Below are 8,609 nucleotides of genomic sequence, written 5' to 3' on the forward strand. Positions count from 1 at the left end.
ATCCATTGCTACCATCCATCTCCAGAACTCTTTTCATCTTCCCAAACTGAAACTTTGTACCCTTTACACAATAATCCCCAGTTCCTCCTTCCCCCAGCTCTTGGAAACCACCATTGTACTGTCTATCTCTATGAATTTGAGTCCTGTAACTTCTCCTCTAGGTCCCTCCTGTAAGTGGACTCATACAATATCTGTCCTTCTGTGAGTGGCTTATCTCACTTAGCATAATGTCCTCAAGGTTCATCCATGTTGTAACATGTGTCAGAATTGCCTTCCTTTTAAGGCTGAATAATATTGTATTGTATGCACATGTCCTATTTTATTTATCTATTCATTTATCATTGGAATGGATACTTGGGTTTCTTCCACTTTTTGGCTCTTGTGAATAACGCTGCTATAAGCATGGATGTACAAATATCTGTTTGAATCCCTGCTTTCAATGCTTTTGGCTATATACTTTAAATGGTATTTTTAAGACTATCTTCCAAATGTTTATTTCTAAAATATAGAAATACAATTGATTTTTGTATATTGATCTTGTTTTCTTTCTGTGACTTTGTTAATTCATTTATTCGTTCTACCAGTTTTTTAGTAGATTATTTAAAACATTTCTTACACATAGTCTGCTGACTGTGAATAAAGACGGTTTTACTTCTTCCTTCTAAACTTTATGCTTTTTACTTATTTTCTTGCTTTAATGAATGACTAAGACCTTAAGGACAATGTTTAGTAAAAGTTGTGAGAGCAGACATCTTTGCCTTGCTCCCAATCTTGGGGTGGAAGCGTTCGGTATTTCACTATTAGGGAAAACATTAGTTACACATTTTTGTTGACAGCTTTTATTGGGTGGGGGAAACTCATTTCTATTCCTGCTTTGACAAGAGTTTTTCTAAACAACTTTACTGAAATATAGTTGGTATACAAAAAACCACGTTTACGGTATAAAATTTGATGAATTTGAACATATGCATACACCTATGAAACTACAATCAAGGTAATAAACATATACGTCACCTCCAAAATTTATCATGCACATACACTGAATTTTGTTGAATGCTTTTTCTGTGCCTATTGAAAAAAATCTCTAGCAAAAAGCAATGAATCTTATGGACCAACAATGATTCAATTCCTGAAGTAAGGTGAAAGGCCCAACTTCTTTGTGCATTTTCCTGCCTGAACAACAGTAAGATTTTATAAACTAATAAAGAAGAGAAAATGGTCATTGGGTTGGCAACCAGCAGTCATGGTTATAAGAAGGCCTCTGAACTCAAGTTTTGAAGTGTATATTACCAGAAAATTAATAGAATGTCCTGCTACATTTGATGTCTTGTTTCACCTACCCGTCCTGCTCATGGCAGTCTAACTTGTCTTCTTAAATACAGATCTGACCATGCTACAGCTTTGCTCAAAATTTTTTGCTGGTTACCTTTCACTACAAAACAAGTTCTGGGACTTCCCTGGTGGAACAGTGGATAAGAATCCACCTTCTAATGCAGTGACATGGGTTCGAGCCCTGGGTCGGGAAGATCCCACATGCTGCAGAGCAACTAAGCCTGTGCCCCACAACTACTGAGTCTGCACTCTAGAGCCTGTGAGCCACAACTACTGAGCCCACGTGCTGCAACTGCTGAAGTCTGCATGCCTAGAGCCCGTGCTCCACAACAAGAGAAGCCACCGTAATGAGAAGCCCGTGCACTGCAATAAAGAGTAGTCCCCACTCACCACAACTAGAGAAAGCCCATGCACAGCAACGAAGACCCAACACAGCCAAAAATAAATAAGTAATAAATAAATTTATTTTTTTAAAAAGTTCTGTAGCATGATGTCCAAAGCCTTTATGGATTTGGCTCCATGTTGTCTTTTCAGTAGTATCTTTCAGTGTACCTCCTTCTACCTTTGTCACACATCTGCCCTTCCTCTGACATGCTGTGCATCCCTGTGTCTGTTATTGCCAGTAATGCCTCCACATTATCACTCTACAATCCATGCATCTTTCAAAATCCAGCTCAAATGCCACCTCTTCCATGATGCCAGCCACAATTGTTCCCGTTGCAATTGATCTATATTATCTCTGTGCTCTGTTATATCTATAATGCTCTCTTGTTGGATATTTTGTGGCAAATGTGTTTAGATTATGTTTTCCTCAACTGTGTATCACTACATTGGCTCACATAGGGGTGGCAGATAGACAGCTCAGAAGCCACAAGTCCCCATTTGTGAGCCCATGGAAAATATTACTAAATGATTACAGCATGATTTTCCACTAAACCTAAGTGCACTTCAAGGCACCTCAGGACATTATTGTTTTTTTCAAGTATACAATATTGTTAACTGTAATCACTATGCTGTACATTAACCCCCCAGAACTTATTTACCATGTAACTGAAAGTTTACACCCTTTGACCAATATATCCCCATTTCCCCCACCCCCAACTCCTGGCAACCATCAATCTACTTTTTCTATGAGTTCAGCTTTTTTAGATTCCACATACAAGTATTTATAAGGATACTGTATAAGGATCATACAGTATTTGTTTTTCTCTGTTAGACTTATTTTATTTAGCATAATGATCTCAAGTGTTATTCACATTACAGCAAACGTCAAGGTTTCCTTCTTTTATGACTGAATAATATTCCATTGCATATATATATACACACAGAACATTTTCTTTATGCATCTATCTATCCATTGACAGACAGGTAGTTTCCATTTCTTGGCTATAATTAATGCTACAATGAACATAGGATTGAAGATATCCCTTCAAGATAGTGATTTCTTTTCCTTCCAATATATACCCAGAAGTCAGATTTCTGGATCAAACTACAGTAGTTATATTTTTAATTTTTTGAGGAAACTTCATACTTTTTTTGTAGTAACTGTACCAGTTTACATTCCTATGAGCAGTGCACAGTGATTTCTCCTTATCCTCAACAGCACTTGTTATCTCTTGGCTTTTTGATGATAACCAATCTAACAATTGTGAGGTGATATCTCTTTGTGGTTTTGATTTACATTTCCCTGTGATTAGTGATGTTGAGTACATTTTTATATAGCTGCTAGCCGTTAGTGTGTCTTGTTTGGAAAAATGTCTATTCAAGTCTTTGTCCATTTTAAAATCAGATTATTTGTCTCATTGCTATTGAATTGTATGGGTTCCTCATGTAATTATGATATTAACCCCTTCTTAGAGGCTTACAAATATTTTCTCCCATTCTGTAGGTTGCCCTTTCAATTTGTTGATTGTTTCCTTTGCTGTGCAGAAGCTTTTTATAGTTTGATGTAGTCCCTCTTGTTGTTTATTGCTTTTGTTACTTGTGGTTTTTTTGTCATATCCAAAAAATCATTGCCAGGGCCAATGCCAAGGAGGCTTTTCTTATGTTTTCTTCCAGGAGTTTTATGGTTTCAGGTCTTAATGTAAGTTTTTAATCCATTTTGAGTTAATATTTCTGAGTTGTGTAAGATACAAATCCAAATTCATTCTTCTCCATATGAATATAATTTCCCCATTGAATATTCTTGGTTTGTCAAATATTAGTTGATGGTATATGTGTGGGTTTATTTCTGGACTCTTGATTCTGTTCGATTGGTCTGGGTGTCTGTTTTTATGCCACTAACTTACTGTTCTTATTACCATAGTTTTGTAATATAGTTTGAAACAGAAAGTGTAATGCCTTCAGCTGTGTTCTTCTTTCTCATGATTGTTTTGGCTACTGGGGGACTTTTGTGGTTCCACACAAATTTTAGGATTGAAGTATCTATTTCTGTGAAAAATGTCATTGGAATTTTGATAGGGATTGCATTGAATCTATAGATGTCTTTGGGTAGTGTGGACATTTTATTAATAATAATATTTAATAATATTATTATTCTGATGTATGGGCATAGGGTATTTTTCCATTTACTTGCCTCTTCATCAATTTCTTTCATCAGTGTGTTATAACTTTAGGAGTACAGAGTTTTAACCTCCTTGGTTAAATTTATTCTTAAGTATTTTATTGTTAGATGTTCTTGTAAATGTGATTTTCCTTATTTCTCTTTCAGATAGTTCTTTGTTAGTGTATAGAAATGGAACTGACTTCTGTATGTTGATTTTCTATCCTGTAACTTTACTAGATTCATTTATTAGTTCTAATAGTTTCTTGGTGAAGTCTTAAGGGTTTTCTATATGTAAGATTAGGGATATTATTAATTTATTATTAATAACTGCTCCAGGCAGTTATTACCAGTTGATTAAATGAAATCTGCATTCCATCTTTAGCTAAATTTGTGATCTTCATAACAAAAGCTTAATGCTTTGGTTAGTTGAAGTGAATTTCACCACATAGACTCCATGGGTGGTTTCCACCAAGGACTAAATTTATTTGGTAGAGGATAGAAAGTTAGAGGATTAGAGAGGATTATAATGCTATAGCATTATAGCATGTGGCAGAGCTGGCCACATGGAAGAAATCTATTAAGAACAGCAACAAGCTCTTGCTGAAGAGAGGCCAGGCTGTCAGACCAATTTTATTTTCTTCCCAAGAAACCCATCAGAGACCTTTTTATTTTCTTGGTTTAGAATCTAAGAATCAGGTAAAGGACTACATCAACTCTGTGTAAGGCCATACTCTGGGAATCTCATGGGCCAAGGTGAGGAGTGAGAGTGTTTCTGAATGTCACAATCCATTTCATTACTATGAGGCAAACCTTCATCAGACATGGCTATAAGTTTCACCCCTGGGAACAGCAGGTGTCTACAACAAATTGAACTCTTTAAACCATACAGACTGATTAACGTTCAAAAGTCAGTTTGGGAAATGACAGAGTCATCAGGGATTTCTTTGAAACCCCTGATGGGGTTTAGTCTCAAATGTTTATTTCTTTGAAACCATGCTATACTGTCCAATACAATGACCATTAGCCACATTTGGTTATTTAAATTTAAATTAATTAAACTTAAATAAAATTAAAACTTCAGTTCCTCAGTCACACTAGCCACATTTTAAGTGCTCAACTAGCCACATGTGGCTTGCAGCTACCACATTGGACAGAACAGATAAAGAACATTTCTACCATCACAGAAAGTTCTAGTGGACAACACTGTTTTAAGGCCTCCTGTAACAAACCTGAACTCCTCTGCACTGTAGTTTAGAGGTTTTGCAAAAGTTTTTGCTTGCATGAGCCAGTTATGTTCTTTAGTATTACCATTATTTGTATCATGTAACTATTTTATGTTTCTTTCACCCAAATAAATGCTTTGTTCTTCCAAGGCCTTTCTGTTTAATGTCTCATTTGAGAAAAATATCAAGGAAATTTTATTCCCTATAGTTAGAGACCTGTGTGGTAAGCGAGATTCTATTACTTATCTTCTGTTGTTTCGTTATGGTGGTTAATATCTATCCTGCTTCCTCTGAATTCTTTTTTGTGACCTGCTAAGTTGGCTATGTCCTGCATGGTTGTTTGAATTGAAATTACATACCATTTTGCCTTTCTAAGGAAGATGTAGTGAATTCAGTCATTAAAGGAAGGGACTTTAGGGGAATAATGTTCCATAAGGCTCCTATCTATTCTGAGACATTTTTATTCTTGCCTCTTCTCCCACGTTAAATCAAAGCTATTGTACAAAGGGAGGTGTATTGAAAATAGGCCACATGATACAATGTAGCTAAAGCTTCCACATTAGTTTTAAATGGGGTTCATTTGAAATGACTTTAATCTTGGTTATGGTGGCTATTCAATATAATGTTCATTCTTTGTTACAACTCAAAGCCATATGCTTACCTTATTTATTCCTATGAAGATAAGATTAAATGTTTTTTAAAATTTTTAAGTAAGGTAAAATATGAAGAAACAGAAATAAGATGTATTGTAGTGTAAGAGACACAATCTAATCATTTCTATCCCTATGGGTCACAGATTATCATTTTTCCTTGTAATTTCCTACTAAGGCACCTCTTTGAATAAGGTCTGGACTGGCTACTAAGTATTCATGTATTCTGTTTATCCACATGATGCTGAGGCTAAAGACTTGGTATATATTTGGAAAAAATGAACCCAAACTTCCCTTTTCCAGCTTCATTATTGTCATAACAAGCCATCTTCAGAGACAGCTGTAGTGGGGTGTTAATTATATCCCACTAGGGTTTGAATCCTAGCTCCACCCCTCTTGACTGTGTGGACCATAAAAATTACTGTGTATTGTTTCAACTTCTTCATCTTGGAGATGAGTTAGATTTCCAAACTACATCACTGGATTTTCCTGAGGTTTAATAAAAGTCCTTAAAACAGTGCTTTTACCTTTCACTCGGGTTCCAAGCCTAAAAAAATCAATTTTCCATGACTTTAAACCTTAAAAATTCAATTGTTATGGTCTGAATGATTTTGTATCCCCCCTCAAATTCATAGAGCCCTTATGAATGAGATTAATACCCTTATAAAAGAGACCCCAGAGAGAGCTCCCTTGCCCCTTCCACCATGTGAGGACATAACCAGAAGTCGGCCGCCCATAAGCAGACCTTCATCAGAACTCGACTATGCTAGCACTGTGGACTTCCAGCCTTCAGAAATGTGAGAAATAAATTTCAGTAGTTTATAAGCTACCAGTATTAAAGCAGCCAGAACACACTAAGACAACAATTTATGTCCAGTGAAATGCACAGGTCTTAAGTATACAGTTTGATGAGTTTTGACAAATATATACACCATTATCAAGGTGTAAGAGATTTCTATCTCCCTATTAAGTTCCCATAGCCCCTTCCCAATCAATCCCTGCCCCCCACACCCAACACACATGAATTAATCACTATTTTGATTTTATCACCACAGCTTTTGTCTGTTCTAGAATTTCATCTCAATGGAATCAAAGAGTATGTATCCTTTTGTATCAGGCTTTTCTCATTTTCTATGAATTTTGATGAAATATTTCATATTCTTCTGTAATATCCCTTTCATCTACATTTTATATGGACAACCTGTGTTTAACACATTTAAAAATCACTGGTAGGGAGTTTTAATTTTTAAAGTCCAAGAACATGACTTGGTGATTTGGAAATGGCCTTGTAATTCCTAGCTACCTGACCAAGGGAGTTTTGGCAAGTTACTTAAACTCTCTGAACCTCACTTATCACTTTAAGGTGACTTCTGTAATACTTACCTCCCATGAATTTTTATTAGGATAAAATGAAATAATGAATGTAGAGTACCCACCACTTGTGGGTACTAAAATATTTCCCAGTTCCCTCCCCTTTTAGACCAGTTAAGTCTCACAGCAATAACCAACCAGTCATTTTGGCCATTTATATGACTAATCAGGTACCCATCAATTACACTGGATATGTGACTCTGCTTTAATTACTAAGTAGGCTCAAATCAAGGTTGTTTTCTTATATAATTACAACCTTTATTTTTATTTACCCCTTTATAATTTACAGATCATTGTTTCCATATGTTACCTCATTTAATCTTTATTGTATCTGTTATGAAAAATAACTGATATTGTTTTTGTTTTACAGATAAGGAAACCAAGACTCAATGTGGTTAAGTGACTTGTCCAGAATCATCCAAACAGTTCGTGGGCTTTAACACCAGTCTCTGGGTACTAAAGCTTATGCTTTTCATGGAGCAATGCTGTGTCCCCTGGGGTGAAGACAAGAGTGACCCAAGACCCTCAAGTCTAACTGCCATCACGTTGCACTCAGGAGAATTTCCAGAGCAACTTGTGTACCCAGGAGCTGGCCAGGCAGATGTGGGCATTCTCTAAAGCTCTCCATGTGTCTTCTGCCTTCAGCACAGGTGGTGCTTGGCTGTGAATCAACTATGGTCCAATTGTTCCTTTGTTTTTTTATTCATTCATCGACAGGTGTATGTTATTCTGACCATTTATGTGACTATTATATGCCAGAAACTACTCTGGGCACTGGAAGTTCAGCCATATGCAAAATAGACTAAAAAAAAAAAACCTTGCTCTAATGGAACTTACATTCTAAATGGGGAACATGGGCAGTAAGTGAATGAACAAACATGTCTATTTACTTATTTAATGTTGAGGAATAATAAGGTCAATGAAGAAAAATAAAATAGGGAAGAGGAACCTGGAGGGCGTGGTATTTGTTGTTCTAAATAGGGTGGTGAGGGACCTCTTTGTTGATAAGGTGAAGGAGGTGTGAAATAAGCCACACAGATATGGGGTGGGGTTGGAGTTTGGGGTGTTCCTGGAAAAGGGAAGAGCAAGTCCAAAGCACCATGGCAGGAGGGTACTTGGTATCTTCTAGGAACAGTCAGGAAGCCAGTGAGCCTGGAGCAGAGTGAGCCAGGGGCAGAGGGGTAAAAGAGAAGTAATAGGGTGCCAATCATGATGGGTCTTATTTGACATTTTAAGGATTGGGGCCTTTATTCTGAATGAGATGCAAAGTCAGTAGATGATTCCAATCTGAGGAAGCACATGATTTGACTTATATTCTTAAAGGATTATTATGGTTCCTGGGGTGAGAACATACCGCAGGAAAGAAAGGATGGAGGCAGGGAGACCTGTTAGGAGGCTGTGGCAACAATCCAGATGAGAGATGATGTTGGCTTGGACGGAATTAGCAGTGGTGGAGGTCATGAGAATGGTTAGATTCCGGATATGATT

General features: G+C 36.7%; 1 long non-coding RNA gene across 1 annotated transcript in view; it reads left to right on the forward strand.

Moving 5' to 3' along the window:
• The window catches only part of LOC116753566, a 111,710-nt gene extending 103,531 nt beyond the window's left edge, over window positions 1–8,179 (forward strand). Inside the window, exon 3 of the long non-coding RNA XR_004349763.1 lies at window positions 7,492–8,179. This is a non-coding gene — a long non-coding RNA (uncharacterized LOC116753566). The remainder of the gene's footprint in view (window positions 1–7,491) is intronic.
• The last annotated feature ends 430 nt before the right edge of the window (window positions 8,180–8,609 follow it).

The sequence above is a fragment of the Phocoena sinus genome, chromosome 4 (assembly GCF_008692025.1).
Source record: "Phocoena sinus isolate mPhoSin1 chromosome 4, mPhoSin1.pri, whole genome shotgun sequence".
Lineage (NCBI taxonomy): Eukaryota > Metazoa > Chordata > Mammalia > Artiodactyla > Phocoenidae > Phocoena > Phocoena sinus.